General features: G+C 40.6%; 1 protein-coding gene across 2 annotated transcripts in view; it reads left to right on the top strand.

Annotated features, from left to right (window-relative positions):
• Positions 1–18,002, top strand: part of TSPAN9 (tetraspanin 9) — a 310,585-nt gene that overhangs the window by 94,009 nt on the left and 198,574 nt on the right. Inside the window, exon 3 of one of the 2 annotated variants that reach the window (XM_073000960.2) lies at positions 11,542–11,635. The exons of the other annotated variant lie outside the window; for it this stretch is intronic. The gene's annotated coding sequence lies outside the window, so the exon portion shown is untranslated. The remainder of the gene's footprint in view (positions 1–11,541; positions 11,636–18,002) is intronic. 2 annotated transcript variants of the gene reach the window in all.

The following is an 18,002-nucleotide window of genomic DNA, read 5'->3' as shown; positions in this document are numbered from 1 at the left end:
AAACTAACAAACAAAAATAAAATAAATACCTAAGGAGTGAAGTGGAAACCAGGAGCTAAGGTGTAATTGTTTCATTTGGATGCTTGATGTGAGTGTTCAACTGTGATATGAGTGAAATGTTATATAGCTCAAAGCAATACTGTAGGTTTGCTGTGAGAAATGCATAGGATCCTCCTGCATGCTGGTATCACACCAGTAATAATAAGACATAGGAGGATGGGTTTGTGATTCCTTGCAGTTATGGACTTCTTTGCCAGGCCATAAAATTAAATACATCTAAGAAATAAATTCTGAAGCAATTAGTCTATAAAGCAGCCTGGGACTAGAAACCCACAGTATTTCTGTTGTATTACCATGCAGAATATAACAGAGGAGAAGGGGATGACAGAGGACGAGATGGTTGGACAGTGTCATCGAAGCAACCAACATGAATTTGACCCAACTCCAGGAGGCAGTGGAAGACAGGAAGGCCTAGCATGCTCTGGTCCATGGGGTCACGAAGAGTCGGACACGACTAAATGACTAAACAACAACAACACCTGATCTATGCTGATAGTGCAACAGCAGCCTTTTGCAATCTGGTATTCTCCAGATATTTTGACTTGCATCTCTTACAATTCATTGGCCAAGGTGGCTGAGGGCAATGGATGTTCGAAGTCAAAACCATCTGGAGGGTACATGTTGGGGAAGGCTGTAATAAGCATAGAATAAACGAATAGTGTTATTTATGCACAACCTGCTCATATATTAAAGTGATTATAGAGTTCTGATTGAGATGCACAATTTAATGTCATGCATGACTGAGTATAAGTGGCGCCTTTTGTTCAAGAGAGTTTTGAATGCTTTTGAAAAAAAAGTGGAAGTAGAATATGCTGTCAAGTGATGGATCACAGTTCATTGCACTGAGAGATGGAACATTTTACCTAAATTTTACTTAACAAAAAAATAATTAATTAGTTAATGTCAAGGGCAAAAAAAGTGTAGAATTCCTAATTCTGTTATTTGTTTTTAATCTATAATTTATTGTATCTAAATTGGTTAAATGTTATTTCTTCAAAAATGCAAGTTGCAGTAGATTTTGACGAAGTGCCCCGTGATATTCTGATTAGCAGGCTAACTAGGTGTGGGCTGGATAGAACAACTGCCATGTGGACACACAATTAGCTAAAGAATTATACTCAGAGTATGGAGTGTGCAAATGGTTGTTACTTGATTTCTTTATAAAAATGTTAAGTGACTGTGCAGCTGATAAGGATGCCATTGGAAGCATTAATACTGTTTGCTGCCCAACATAGTTCCTTCTCAGACATTAGTGTTGTAAGGTGTTTTTTAAAAAGTGTTTTTATTGTGTATAGTAAGGTTTACACTATTGATATCTGCCAGGGAATTAGAATCTTTAAGATAGTCTTTCCCTGGAGATCTGGATAGTTTACTGGGTCCAGTGTTTATTTAACATCTTCTAAAATGAATTGGATGAAGGAATAGAGGGGAATGCTGATTAAATTTGGAGAGGTTATAGGTAGAACAGTTAGATAACTCAGTGGTGTAGGCATCTGGCTGCAAAGCTAGAGGTTGGGAGTACAATTCTTCTCTGTACCTCCTAGACAAGGGCTGGACTCCATGATCCATAAGGCCCCTTCCAGCTCTGCAGATTTAAGATTATTTTTTAAATTATTATTATGGCTACAAGAAAAAAATAAGGTTCATGACAATGTTGAGAGCGCTGAGCATTGTGCCAAAACTATTAGTATGGATTTCAGCAGTTTCAGTTTAAAATCCTGCTTTTTGATAGAAGGAATCCATTGGACAGATACAGGATGAGTGGCTTGAAAGCAATACATATGAAAGGAATCTAGGAACTTACAGGGCCACAGATTGGACATGTCCGCAGAGTGATGCAATGGCTAATAAGGCAAATGTGCTTCTAAATTCAATCTACAAAAGTATCTAGTCAGGGTGAAGTAACAGAGCTATTCTTTCCATACCTCGCCTGGAATGCTGTGTACATTTCCAGGTTCTGCAGTTTATCTACAGACTTGAATGTCTCAAGAGGAGAGCAGCAAGGATAATGAGAGCTTGGAAACCAAGGAGAGGAAACATGGGATTGCTTATGTTTCATATGGAGAACAGAGTAATTGGAATTTGTGGTGCTCCAGATGTTGTTGGACTGTAACTCACATCTGCACCACTATTGGATATCTTCAGCAATTAGTAGTTACTGTTCAATAACATCTGAAGGGTCACACATTCCCCATGTTTGTGTAAGAGCCTGAATGGGCCACATAGCAGAAATGCTATAGTGGAGGATTTTCTGCATGAAAAGCAGATTGGCCTATATGTTCTTTGAGACACCTTCCAAAGTGTAATGCAAAGAATATTCACTACATTCCTGTTTGATTTTTCTTGACAGGATGATGGACTTTGAGAAAGTATTTTAAGGCTCTTTTAAGTTCCTAACTTCAGTCAAGATTGAAATAAGGTTTTCCCTCTTAAAGTATTTGTAATTGGCATAAAATGTCTAAATTATCCTTTCCTTGTGAGACATACAGACATGCACATATATCATGGAATGATTGGCTGGTTATTGAGAAATACACAAATAACCCATCCATTGCTTCAGATTCTTCATCCCCATCTGGTGCATCTTAGTTTGCAACAATGTGCAATTGCAAAAACCTCAGAAATTTGCATATAATATAATTCTGACCAATTTAACAACTCAAACAAAAGTGTAGGAAATTCTGCACTATCCTCTTTAGTAAAGAGAAGAATGTTTCAGTTTTTCATCCTGGAGTGGAAGGATGAGGCAACCAATATGTCTCCACTTCCAATGGTATAATTATGTGTTTCTAAATTCAGGGCTTTGCTTGAAAGTTAATTGTACAGGAATATATATAAATATATTAAGACATGACATCCTAAAAGCTTAACATTTCATACCTAATTTAGATTTTAAGGAAAAGGAAGCCATTATAATTATTATGGAGAAAAAGCAGATCCTGCATTTCTTCAAAGGAGACAGAAATGTTTTAACCTCTGTGGCTACAATTCAGCTGTGCTGAAAGTATGCCAATTAACAGTTTAACATTGAGCAGGGGAAAAGAAATACAGCTTAAATAATTTTATCTCCTTTTCATTACATGGCAGTGTGGTTAACTGAAGAAAGGGGGACAACCCCCCAGTACAAGATGGATTTTCTTTGAAAATAATAATCTTTCTAAGTTGTTGCTGATACTATGCAAAAATAAACAACAACAACAGCAAAACATTATGTTTCACAAGCCCATGATAAAAACATCTTTTAAAAAAAGCTGATTTCTGCCCTTTTATACACACCATACATTGGGCAATTTGGAGTCACGGTGAAGAAAAATTGGAAGAATTTCTGAACCATCTCAACAGCATCCACCCAGATATACAATTCACCATGGAAAAAGAAATAGAGGGCCAACTGCAGTTCTTAGATATCATGGTCCTACGCAAAACTGACCTCTGACTGGGACACAAGATCTACAGAAAACCCACCCACACAGACCGGTACCTACACAAAAACTCCAACCACCACCCACAGCAAAAAAGAGGCATAATCAAAACACTGGTAGACCGTGCAAATCAGAACTGTGAAGCTCAGTTTCTCAGTACTGAACCATCTGAATTGGGCCCTACAGGCAAATGGCTACTCCAAAAATGAAATCACAAGAGCCATCAAACCAAGAAAACAACACCGAACTGAAGAAGAAAAACAGCCACCCACAAATGAAATATTTCTGCCATACATCAAAGGGGTCACGGACCGCATGGGGAAACTTTTGAAAAAACACAACCTACAAACAGTATTCAAGTCCACCACAAAAATACAACAAATGTTACGGTCAGCAAAGGACAGAAGGGACCCCCTCACCACTGCAGGAGTATACCAGATACCTTGCAGTTGTGGCCAGGTATATATTGGAACCACAAAACGAAGCATCCACGCCAGAATCAAAGACTGAAGACTAAAACAACCAGAAAAATCTGCAGTAGCTGAACATTCCTTAAAACAAACTGGACATGAAATTCTATTTCAAAATACTGAAATACTGGATAACACCAGCAATCATTATGTTAGACTGCACAGGGAAGCCATTGAAATCCACAAGCACCAGCGGAACTTCAACAAAAAAAAGGAAAGTGTGAAGCTCAACAAAACTTGGCTCCCAGCTCTCAAAAATACAGTGTGCAAAAGGTCAACGAACACCACCCAGCCACAAGGACAGGGGATCACTACACACAAAAGACCAGCTAATGACACCCATCAACCACAGTGGCAGATAATCTCTTCTCCTTAGCACAACAATACAGCCACAACAAGACACACTAATCACGCGTCTACAGAAAAAGACAAAAGCCTATCTCACAGCCATAAATACTGCACTCCCAAGCCAACTACACCAGAGCACAGAATGCTGTCCTCTGGAGATGCCAGCCACAGAGACTGGTGAAACGTTAGGAAGAACCTTCAGAACATGACCAAAGAGCCCGAAAAACCCACAACAACCATGAGATAAGGAACCCCAGATTCTCTGAGGTAAAAATTGGTGGGAAAGTTTGGGACGACAGGAGGAGAGGACGTAGAAATTACCTCAGAATTAATCAAGCTACTGGAAGCCATTTTAAAGGCAAGCCTTCAGAGCCGAGTCACCAGAAACATAATAGCTTTGAAGGAAAGGGTGTCAAGTCCCCATATTTTGAACCCAGAGCCAATAAAACATGTTATGGGTGTGGAGAGAAAGGACATTTTGGGCTCATTGCCAGACCACCAAGAATAGGGATGTTAGTCATCAAAAAGGAGGGGGAAATTCCAGTCTGCCAAAGAAAGTATACTGTGTACAACATAATGGAGCTAAGGAAGCCATTGAATCGGTTGCCATAACAATCCCAGTGACAGAGAAGCCAGAGAGCCAAGAGGAGCCTCCTATGGCTAGGGCTGTCCAATGTTATTTGATAAAATGTGACCAAGATCTTCTACGCAGTTCATGCGATGTTATATATGTTAATAATAACAAATATCTTGCTCTAAAAGATTCCTGCTCACAAGTTCCAATGTGAAAAGAAAAATATGCTGGAACATGAGACAATTTCTATTAAAGGGATTGGAGCTGAAATAGAGAAGCTGGCATTGGCAAAAATTTCCATAAAATATCAAGGGGTGAACAGGAGATTGGACAGTGGCCATATCTGAGCAAATTCCTGCCCCATGTTTAATAGGCCTGGATTTATCAGAGCACGTACAGAGGGTTTTTGTAACAACTCGCTCCCAGGGAAGGCCAATTGAAGACACTGAAGAAAACATGAGGAATTGTGAAATAATAGAAGGGAATGAAACAGGTGATCTAGTCACTATGAGGAATCCTAGTAATCTGTCTTTCATAAAAGAACAAAAGGAAGACCCTACCTTAAGTGAATGCTTTAGACAAGCTAAGGAAGGGCCCCTGACCCCTGAAAATCCTGAAAGGTACTATGTGAAGGAAGACCTATTATACAGAGAGGTTTTAGTGAATCCTATGAGGGGAGAGCATTCTCAGACAGCTGGTAGTACCCTTCAAATACAGAGAAAGAATTTTAGAAAAGGGACATAAAGATGCATTTGCTGCTCATTTAGGAATCTCATGTACCAAGCAAAGGATTGCTCAAAACTTTTACTGGCCTGGAATGGGGAAACAAGTCAAATTATATTGTCAAAGCTGTGACACATGTCAAAGGCAGGGTACTGGGAATGACAAGAAAAAGCCTAAGCTGTGCCCATTACTAGTCATCTCAACCCCATTTCAGCGAATAGGCCTAGACATAGTGGGTCTCCTACCTAAATTTACCAGGCGGGGAAATAGATTAATTTTATCCATAATTGATTATGCCACAAGATACCCAGAAGCTGTTCCTTTGTGGAATATTGAAACAGAGACAGTGGCAGATGTCGTATTAAGTTATATGTGTCGCATGGTCTTTCTTCAGTTTGCATTCCTTAATTGTAAGTGGGTGTCATTTCTACCAAGCACTGGTTATCAGTCATACTAACCACCCCCACAAAACAAAACAAAACAAAACAAAAAAACAAGGTAGGTTCTACAACCTACAGTCTACCACATGAGAATGGCTGATGGTCGGATTCCAAAAGATCTCCTGTATGGAGAATTGGTGCAGGGAAATCACCCCAGAGGGGGGACCACAGCTGTGATACAAGGATATCAGCAAGTAGGATCTGATGGCCTTAGGAATGCATCTTAACAGATGGGAAAACTTGACATCTGAGCATTCAGCCTGGAGGCAGGCGTTGCATCATGGCCTCTCCTAATTTGAAGAGACACTTGTCCAGCAGGCCGAGGCAAAGAGGCAGTTCCGAAAGCAGCAAAATCAGGGAGCTGGACAGGGAACATATTGTATTTGTCTTCAGTGTGGAAGGGATTGTCACTCTCAAATTGGCCTTTTCAGCCACACTAGATGCTCTTCCAAGTCCTCGATACAGAGCACATTACCATAGTCTCTCGAGACTGAAGGATGCCTAAGAAGTCCACTCATACCTTTGCTAGCTAGACCATGGGACAGGCTCTTTACATTATAATAACTCCACAGTTGGCTGGATAGCTCAGCGAATTAGTTGTCTCACTGCAGAGCTGGAAGTTGTGAGTTTGATTCCCCATTGTATCTCCTAGGAGAAGAGTCAGCCTGTGTAGCTTTAGGCAAGCTGCACAGTCCCAAAGCTCTCCTAGAAGAAAGGAATGATAAACCATATCTGAGCACACACTACTGAGAAAACCCATATGTTGGAATGGACTTGGATGTCATTTAAATATTATATTATAGTTTTATTATTTATTAAACATATTTTGGGAATGTGGAAGCTAAATAGGCCCCACTAACCATCTACATGCTGCAGATTCCTTCCAGCGTCTTTCAGGAGGTGAAACACACTGGAAAGGCAAACAGAAAACAACAAATCTAGAAGAAAGAAAAAAAGAATAGATCTCCCAGTTACTACATAATTCCCTGCTGCCTACTCCTGGAAATTACTGTATTGCAAAGAGTTGATCCTTTCTTATATCAGAGGCTGACAGTTGGTCATTGTTTACATCAGAGGTTGGCCACATGCCAAAAAAAAATCAAGAATAAAGTCTCCTTTTGCACTCTAAGGCATATAAAGGCTATTTTGCCATATTTTGAGGTGCCTCTGGACCACCCATGTACTGCAGTTGTATTTTTTTTAACACGGCTACTAGAGAGTGTGAGAAGGACTTTTCAGTTTTTTGTTAAACCCATTTGTCAGGTAAAAAAAATCCATTGTAACAACTTTGACAGTACACCATTGCAGTGATACCTACTATGATGTAGTGTGTAGAGTGACAGAATAGGACTCAGGAGGCCTAGGTTCAAATACTCATTCAGCTATGGAAACTCACTGGGAGTGTGGAACTGGTGAAAATAAATAATTGTGTGCTGTCAAGTCAATTCTGAGTTATGGTGAGCCTTTCCAGGGTTTTCCAGGTAGAAAATACTCAGAAATAGTGTACCGTTCCCTTCATGCTGGAACCATGCAGCTTGCCCAAGGCCACACAGGCAGGCTGGCTGCACAGGAAGTACAGTGGAGAATGAAAATCTCAACCGCTGACTCTGCAAGCAGATACCAGATTGGTTGGAGTCTCGGGCGACTAATTTCCAAAGTAGGAAGACTGCAGACTCAAAATTAATGATATATTTTTAAAAATTCCCAAATTCTGATGGAATGGAACACATTTTGTCAAATATATCATCATTTCCATTTGAAGAAAGTGTTTCACCAGTCTTGTTAGGTAATTTAGGAAAGAAACCACATATGTATAACTTATTTGCTATACAGTTCTAGTGCTAGATTCACATCCTAGGACAGTAGTGGAATGGTTAGAGGCAGAAGATAGGAATCCTGCACTTTTGATAGTTGTGTTATAAGAGAGAAGAGATCAGATGGTGTAGCATCAGAATGTGGCAGTGACCAGATGTTGAACAGATGAAAGGGATGGGTCCTACAAACAGATCAATAAAAATAATAATTGTACAAAAGTCAGGTTAAAGTCAAAACAACAATATATTCAGGTGGATTTTCTTATAATTGGATTTATGGATTTTGTCACTTCTTGCTCCCCTGTAGGCCCTTTCTCTTTTTATTAGGAACTGGGTTCTGAATACAGTGGTGCCTCGTATAACGGGTGCCCCGTTTAACGATGAATTTGCATAGCGATGGCATTTTTGCCATCGCTTTTGCGATCGCATTATGAAGTGCCTATGGGGAAAAATCGCTTTGCGATGTTTTCCCCATAGGCACCATCTCCCCCCAGCTGAGCGGCGGGAGCCTCCGAAGGAGCGCTCCCACCGCTCAGCTGGGGGAAAATGCCTGCGGTAGCCTCAGAAGGACCCTTCTGAAGGGTCCTTCTGAGGCTACCGAAGGGATTCCCCTTCGGAGGGGGCATATTCCCCAAGCTGAGCCCCGCCGCTCAGCTGGGGGAAAATGCTGGTGGTAGCCTCGGAAGGACACTTCCGAAGGGTCCTTCCGAGCATCCGGATCCCCCCACCCTCCCATCCTACCCCCGCGCCTTGGCTCTGACCCGCGGCGGCTACCTCATCCATGGCCGGACTCCCTAGAGTCCGGCCATGGCTGGGGTAGCTTCCGTGGCTCGGATCCAAGCCGCGAGGGGAGGGTGGGGAGAGTCGGGGGATCCGTATCCCTTTCAGGCATCCCGGCCTCGATCCCACCCGCCGCCGGTTACCCATGGCTGGGTAACCGGCGGCACGTGGGGTCCAAGCCCGGGATGCCTGAAAGGCATCTGGACCTCCCACTCTCCCCCCGCGGCTTGGATCTGAGCTGCCGCAGCAACCCCAGCCATGGCCGGACTCCCTAGAGTCCGGCCATGGCTGGGGTAGCCGCCGCGGCTTGGATCCGAGCTGCGAGGGGAGGGTGGGGAGAGTGGGGGGGATCTGGATCCCTTTCAGACATTCCGGCCTCGATCCCACCCGCCACCGGTTACCCATGGCTGGATAACCGGTGGCCGGTGGGGTCCAAGCCTGGGAATGCCTGAAAGGCATCCGGATCCCCCACCCTCCCCTCGCAGCTTGGATCCGAGCCGCGGCGGCAACCCCAGCCATGGCCAGTCCGGCCATGGCTGGAGTAGCCGCCGCGGCTCGGATCCAATCGGGCACTGAGGTGGGGGGAAGAAGGGAGGGAGAGCAAGCCACGGCTGCTCTCCTTTTCCAGGATCGGGGACTGGGGTGGGTGGAAGAAGGGAGGGAGAGCAAGCCCCGGCTGCTCTCCCTTCCCGGGATCGGGGACTGGGGTGGGGGGAAGAAGGGAGGGAAAGCGAGCCCCCTCTGCTCTCCCTTCCCGGGATTGGGGACTGGGGTGGGTGGAAGAAGGGAGGGAGAGCAAGTCCCGGCTGCTCTCCCTTCCTGGGATCAGGGACTGGGGTGGGGGGAAGAAGGGAGGGAAAGCGAGCCCCCTCTGCTCTCCCTTCCCGGGATTGGGGACTGGGGTGGGTGGAAGAAGGGAGGGAGAGCAAGCCACGGCTGCTCTCCCTTCCCGGGATCGGGGACTGAGGTGGGGGGAATCCCGGAAGAGAGGCAAGCCCCGGTTGTGCTCCCCTCCGGGCATCGGGGACTGGGGTGGGTGGGAGTCCGGAGGAGAGGCAAGCCCCAGGAGGCAGGAGCCGATCCGTTCTTTTTCCCCCACCATCGGGCGCAGCTGTCAGAGAAGCCTCCCGGTGGGGAGGCAGGAGCCGAGCCGATCTTCCCCCCCCCTGGCTGCTCCCAAAGGGCTGTCCCGATGGTGCTTGCAGCAGCAGAGGAGGTGCCCGGTGGAGGAGAAGGCAGGAGCCGATCTGACCTTTTTCCCCCACCGGGCACCTCCTCCGCTGCTGGAAGCACCATCGGGACAGCCCTTTGGGAGAAGCCGTGTGGTGGGAACGAAGGCAGGAACCGATCCGATCTTTCCCCCCCCCCACCGGGAGGCTTCTCCCAAAGCGCTGCTCCCGATGGTGGGGGAGAAAACCGGATAATCCGTTCCTATTGGAACGGATTATCCGGTTTTCAATGCATCTCTATGGGAAAATGCGTTTCACTTAGCGATGTTTTCCCATAGCGATGTTTTTTGTGGAACCAATTAAAATCGGCAAGCGAGGCACCACTGTATATTCTTTCCTTATCTTTTCCTCTTAAATCATTATGCAAATATGATTTGAAAGAAGAAATAACTACCGGAAGTTGAGAGAAAATATGAGATATAAGAGCGTTGAAATCTATGCCTGTAAGGATAAAGGAAAATGTTTTAAGTTAGTTTGGAGATAGTCTCTAACTACAGTAAAATTAAATCAATTAGATAGGAATTATTCTAAATTGTGTCAGAGATGGTGTCAGAAAATAGGTCCTTTTTGTAGTGGGAATGTGAGAATATATTGAAATGTTGGCAATTTGTTTTTAAGGAAATAAATGAAATAACTAAATAAAATTTAGAGGCATGCCCTAAAATAGAACTTGTATCATTGTTTGATAAAGAGCAATGTAGCAGGTCAATTAAAGAATTAATTTCAATTTTAATAACAGCAGCAAGATTAATGGTAGCTAGGAACTGGAAAATAAAGTATGGTTTTCAGTTAAATGAATGGTATAAAAAGGTATGGAATATAGCTATTAATTATAAACTAATGTGTAATATCAAACTACACAGATTGATAAGTAAGAATAATTTTATAGGCAATTTGGGAATAATTTCTTGATTACAGTGGTGACCCGCAAGACAATGTTAATTTGTTCCATTGAAATCGCTGTCTAGTGAAAACATCGTCTTGCAAAAACTGTTTCCCCATGGGAATGCATTGAAATCCGTTTAATGTGTTCCAATGGGGAAAAATCGTCATCGTTTTGCAAAGATCGCCCATAGGGAAGACATTTTGCAAAGCACCGATCAGCTGTTAAAATGGCTGTCTTGTGAAGCATTGGTCCCGAAAACACCCGTTTTGCGAAGCGCCAAAATTGTCGTCTTGCAAAAAAGGTTTGCGAAGCATGGACCCAAACATTGTCCAGTGAAAATCGCCCATTGGAAACACTGTTTTGTGAAGCGCTATTCTATAGCGATCGGAAAACCTCATTGTCATACGGATTTGTCATTTTGCAAGGTCATCGTCTAGCAGGGCACCACTGTATGTATTAATAAAGGGGAAGGGAGTAATTACAATTTTGGAAAGGGAATGGGGGCTCCATAAAGGGAAGAGAAATTGGTCATATCTCCAATGGTCCTGATTTGGGGGGGGGGAGGAGCACTATTTGTATAGTTGTGTTGATGGTTTTTTTAAAGGTTGTATGCTATATTTTATGGTTTTTAGTCAATGAAATAAACAAATGTTTAATTAGTTAATTAAACATATAGTTAGTCTGGAGATCTCTATTTTTTGTTTTGCTTCTATATTGCTGCACAAAATACTATCATATATATATATATATATCTATTTTAAACAATGTGATTTTTCTCTCTCTCTCTTTGAACAGGGCTGAAACATTGTTCACCTTCCGTAATAAAGTAACTAAGATATAATCAGAAGTTCTGAAACACTTTTGACAACACTTTTTAGAAACAGATCTGGTAAGAATTGGTTCTTCCACTGTTTTAGTCATGGTGACTATTATGAACCTGAAAGACTCATGTTTTTCTTGGATAACATTATCTTTGACTTTTAATATATCTAGAAAAAATATATAATATAAATGAAAACAATTTTTTGTGAAAACAAAATTTTGATGTTACAAAAATTTTGATGTCACCCAAAACATACATGTTTTATACGTATATATGTATATGCATGTGTGTGTATAAAAGGACCTTTCAAGATTTTTGTTTTCACATAGACGTAGTTGCAGGGGTCTCCCCATTTGATCAGAATAGTGTCAGCGGGAGTGAGGGTTCATTTAGTAAAGGGGAAGGAGGGAACCTACTAGTAAGGAATGAAAGAGGAAAGTGATAGACCCCAGAACAGACGTGTAAAGATTGTAACTGGACTAGGGGAACAAGTCTAGATAAAAACAAGCCTTTGCTGGAAGAATATGCCTAATTTGCTACGAAAGAAGAATGAAAAGGAAATAAAAACAGAGTAAACCAAGGAATTCAGAACATATATGACTCATCCTATGGCAAAGAACGAAAAGAGAGCTCCTTTTCAGAAGTGCTTATATAAAGGGATTTTATATTTTATTTTGGTGAAATGTCATTTGCTTACAACAAGTGTAGGGAACCTGTGGAACTCCAGATGTGGTTGAATTCCCATCAATCCAGTCATAATAATCAGGAATGGTGGAGATTTATGATGTTTTTAATTGTAACACAAAAGAAACGTAAAAGGCTAACAATTGCAAGCTTTTAAAACATGTTCCAAACATTGTAAGACACTTAAAAATGAGCGAAAACGGAAGAGCTTCAAAAGCACTGAAGCCGGCTTCAGTGCTTTTGAAGTCCTTTCCGATGTCCCTTTTCGCTCATTTTTAAGTGTCTTACAATGTTTGGAACATGTTTTAAAAGCTTGCAATCGTTAGCCCACCTCCTGAACCCTATGCAAACTTAATTTGGTGTTGTTCTGAGTCTTCGTTAATTTTTGGTGATTTTTTGAATTTTCCCTATTTAAATGCATTGAACTGTCCATTCAATTGATTTAAATGGGGAAAATAAAAAAATCACCAAAAATTAATGAAGACTCAGAACAAAACCAAATTAAGTTTGCACATGTTTCACAAGGTGCACTATGGAATCCAAGCATTTAAAACAGGTTTCAAACATTTTAAGACACTTTTAAATGAGCAAAAAGGGACATCGTTAAGTGAAATTCCCCCATAGAGAACATTGTTAAACGATGGGGGAAATTCCTCAAAAAAACCCATCGCTGTGTGAATTCATCGTTGTATGAAGCAATCGTTGTGTGAGGCACCACTGTACTCTCATTTATCCTGATAGCCCTGTTAGGATCACTATAAGTTGGTTCCGACTTAACAGCACAGAACATACACATAGTAATAGACTACACATATACTGTACGCATATACATCAATCAAAGCTTATCACTACTGGGGAAAAATGGAGCTGTCATTGATAATATCCATTTTCATCAGCAGGTAAAGCAAGAAGATCATCTGATCATTGAACAGTGCATATATAAAAGGTGGTTTTGGGGTTCTTTGGCAACAATAAGGGTACACATCTAACTATACCAATCTAGTTATTTTAAGTCATTAAGTTATTTAAAGTGCAGTGTCAAAGATAAAAAATCTCAAAGATTTTTCATATACAAACTCAGTATGATGCAATACATCCAACCAAAACAGAAACATTTCTCAAGGCACCCATACAGTGTATCAGAGGGAAGCACAGTCTGTAATATGTGCCACCTTTTAGCTGAACTGGCTAATTTCTTTTGAAAGAGGTGTCATTATGTTCAATGCACCCAAAACAACATTATTTTTCATGAAATAAATGCAGTTCTAAATTGAGAGAAACTTTATATTTGGGCCATGGGGAATTCTCTATTGATTAATTTGTATAGGACATTGTAACTTTATTACACTTACTTTGACTTCATTAACATCAGCTTTTTCAACAAATATTTATAGACTATAATTGCTGGTTACAATTTCTCTAAGGGTGCAAATAATACTCCCAACACAGCAGGATTAGTTGAAGCAGTCAAAGCTGATGGCCCACAGATAGACATCAAGAGGTGTTGTAATTGTAGATATTGCCACATAGCACCAGAAGGGAAATGATATGCAGACTACAATTGTTTAAGCAAGGAAATGATGCCAGATAGCCCTACAGTGCATTCTTGAAACATGTCTACTGAGAAATAATGGAATCTCTTTCTGTGAGGAAATAATACTGAATCTCAATTAGATGTCAAGTCCTGTCTCCTGTGAAGTTGAATTTGGTGTGAGGCAAAAGTGGAGAAAGTGGGAAACGAGGGAACCATAGTTAATAGCTAACATAAACATACCTGTTTGTATTGTGGAGTGGAGCATTACCTAACCTGCTCTGGTCTGTTGGTTGATGGAGATTTCTTGTTGTATGGCTGGTAACTGAAGAGTTCCATCTTTTAGCGCAAATTGGGTCATGGTTATAGCCTCATGTCCTTCCTGTTTTCATAAGACTACAAAGTCAAGGTATGCTGACTCTTGAACAGATACAAAATGGCATTAGTGGTTCTGTAGTGTTATGGAGTACTCTCTAATAGTAGCATAATCCATATTTCTTTATATACCACCTTCACTACAGGCATCGTAGCAGGGTTCACAGTATGTATACTAAAATTATCATAAGGGATAAAAAAATTACAAACATTCTCAGGTTCAACAATACAACAAGTCCATCTGTAAAAAAAACAAAACATAACGAAAAATAACGTAACAATAAAGCAACAAATAATTTCCCTGTTAAAACCCATCAGTCTGCTTTAAATGAATTGAGTAAAAGATGTGAAAAATCAGATGTGAAAGTGAGTAAAAGATGTGAAAAATGCATAAAATGTATTTGAAAAGTACACAGTGAGTGGAGCAGGAAAATTTCTTGTGAGAGGAAGCTCTAAACTCATGGGACCACTACTATTAAGGTTACTTTTATGTTTATCAATCTGATAAATGTTACGGATGGACCCATGAGCAAAGCTGATATTAAGAGCTAGGCAAGGTTATCCCCTTCATGGATTGCTGCCTTGTTGTGGTGAAGGGGCTTGAGTAATTCAGAGAAGCTATGGGCTATGCTGTGCAGGGACACCCAAGACGGACAGGTCATAGTGGACAGTTCTGACTAAACGTGATCTGCCTGGAGCAGGAACTGGCAAGCCACTCCAGTATCTTTGCCAAGAAAACCTCATGATTAGAAACAAAAGGCTAAAAGATATTACGCTGGAAGATGAGCCCCCTCTCCCTTACCCCCAACCTAAATAGGTCACACAACATGAATACAGTAATGTAATATTACTGGTAACAGTAAACAAATGAACAATTCTTAGGTAAACAAACAATATAGCAATGAAAAGAAAGTCTGGCTGATGACCATAAGCAAACATTCACCATTAGAAAAAAAAAGTGTATCCAAAGAAGAACCTTCAATAAAAATAGAAGTCTGGGTGCCAAAGGGCTAAAGTGCTACTTCTTATTACAGTGCCAAAAAAAACCACTTTGGAGATGTCAATTTGCTGCTCAACAGGGATAAGACAGTATACCGAGTCCAGGCAATCTGGATACATCGTGCAGAGAACTGTACTGGAGGATTGCTTTTGGAAGGACTTCTCTTACCATCAATAGGTTATAGGCAATATTATGAGGTTTCAAATAGAAGACAACTTTTACATTTTTTTTCTTGCTTTCTGTTTTCCAAATTCATTAATGATGTCTTCAAAATCAATTTGCTTCACAAATGTCACTCTCAGTTTACTTTATTGTTAATCTGTTAAAGTGTTGTTTTTGCATCAGACATTGATTTTATATGTTTTAGGTTTGAAAAGGAACAGTCTCCTTCAACCATGAAGACATGTAATGCCAGGTAGAGACGAAAGGCTATATAGAAATAGACTGAGATAATGTTTCTTTCTTGCAAGAATTTACTACGGTATGCACTATGTGGATAATCTTTGTCCTCTTTGCAGCTGCTGATACAGCAAAGGGAGCAATTGTACTAAACTTTGAAAAGCAACAACTTCATCTGTAAATGTATTTTCCAAATCATCCTGATAAGCTTGTTGCAGAGTAAATGCACATTTGCTGAAACTTTGAACATATTTCACAAGTGACTAAAGCATAATTAGTTGCAGTGCCCAAGTGTAGCTTGTTTGATTGCAACAGACACTTGTTTTATTAAACTGATTTAAAATCCTGTTCCATATGATGCACATGAAGATATTTTTCAGTTTCTTCATTTTTTAAAGAAAGCAATATCACTTGATGCTGTGTGTCATAATTTTCATCTGGATCTTTTCCGATGTTTCGGAGACATTCAGTAACATTGCAGTAGTTCAGTTGCAAACCTTTCAACAGCATTAGCATGGCTAGACTAGTGAGTGTCTCTTAGCTGCTTCAAGAAAAGTACCCATCCTTTTTCATTTGGTTTCAGATGCTCTAGAAGCAAAGACCAACAATGGGTCAAAGAAGAGAAAAAAATCAAATAGTGTCTGAACCACAGGAAAAAAATTGCAGTACATGGTCAGACACTACAGCTTGTTGTCTAACCAGATTTAAATGTACATGTTCCACCAGTGGACTGAAGTTCTGAATGCATGTCTGCACTTCTTTATATTTTCCAGACATGTTGCTAGCATTGCCATATGCCTGGCCATGGCTGACTTTAATACTGTATCTATACTGTGGTCTTGAAGGGTCTTGCAAATTGTATCAGCTAACAACTATCCTGTATGCGAAAATATAGGGACAAATTGCAGAAATCTTTGCAACGGCTCACCACTGCATCTATCAACATAATGCAATGTAAATCTTAAGTGGTCCAAGTGATTCACATCAGGAGTGGAATCCACACATATTGAATAATACTCGGCCAATCTGACCTCCTTCAAAACTGTGCTTTGAACTTTCATGGTCATCAAATTAATAAATTCTTCACAGACATGAAGTAACAGGTACAAAGGATGACCTTTACCTTTATTACCATACCTATCCATGTGTGTAGATAAAAAAGGGTAAAACTCTGCAACTAAGTCAAGCAATCCTAGATAGTTTCTATTGTTTGGTGATCCAAATCTCTCTACTATTCTGCAGAATGCAAGAGCATGTTTGGAAATAAATCTAATGACAGATGCAACCCATTTAAAAAACTCTGTCCAGTATTTCTCATAATTCCTTATGTTTTCTTCCAAATTGGTGTCAATGCTCCCTTGAATATGACACCTTTGTATGTAGTCTGTTACATTTTGTTGATGTTCTGCACTGTGTCCATGCTGTACAAAACATACAACACTGAGAATGCCATCTTCAACTACTGTTGTATTATTCTCCTCAGTCCGCTCACTTGCTGTTGCCTCACATTCACATAGTATCAAATCTTCTTCACATTCAGGAATATTATCTTCTTCATCTGTGTTGGTGCTGTTTATCTCTTTAGGATCATCATCTCTTTTCTCTGAAATAAGATCTAAACTTCCAATAGGTTTGTCACAATCTCCATCATGGGATGTTGATAGTACAGGTTTACTTTTAAATTTTGCCCCAAACTGGGTAGCCTGCCCTACAGCTGCCTTCTTTTTCTGTTCCTTCTTACATCTTAATTTCCTTTTAAGAGATCCAGACTTTTTTTTTAACATGGTACTATATTTCTATCTAGACTCTGTAAGTGTAGTAATCATGTGCAAGAAAGCATAGTCACTTATTAGCATATAGAAAGCATGTAAAAGTGACTATGATTTAGTTCATAGGTATATTGCTTCATACAGGGCTTGACAAATATTTATAGACTTTGGGAGGCACACAGACTTAATTCAGGAGACAGCCTGGTTGATTTTAGGAGCCAAAGAAATAGTCCTCCTATAAGAGTTCTATGTAAAGCAGTCAAAGATGTTAAGAGCCAAAAGAAGAGATTTTATGAGCCCTGGCTCCCCGGATCTGCCAAGCTCTGAATTAGAATATGTAAAAGATACAATAAAGAGGATTTTAATACTAAACACAAAACATCATCCTTACAATAACAGAGTCAGTCTTGTCCACATAGTGAGTATCACATGATGGACTCAATTCAGTAGCGTGACTTATCACATCACTGGTTTTTAACTCACAATTTTCTGTCACAGTCTATAATATTGAATGAGATACATTAACTCATGCCATTGAAGGGAGTCCACTGTGTGCAACATTTCAGCATAAGAGACAAAAAAAAGGGGGGGGGAGAACAACACCCACGGTTCTGGCTATAAGAATTAATAAATATCAGCAGTTAAGATATTCTCCTCTGATAGGAGAATTTTACA

The sequence above is a fragment of the Pogona vitticeps genome, chromosome 5 (genome assembly GCF_051106095.1).
Source record: "Pogona vitticeps strain Pit_001003342236 chromosome 5, PviZW2.1, whole genome shotgun sequence".
Lineage (NCBI taxonomy): Eukaryota > Metazoa > Chordata > Lepidosauria > Squamata > Agamidae > Pogona > Pogona vitticeps.
The sequence above is the reverse complement of the archived record's forward strand: the minus strand, read 5'-3'. Positions and strand labels throughout refer to the sequence as shown.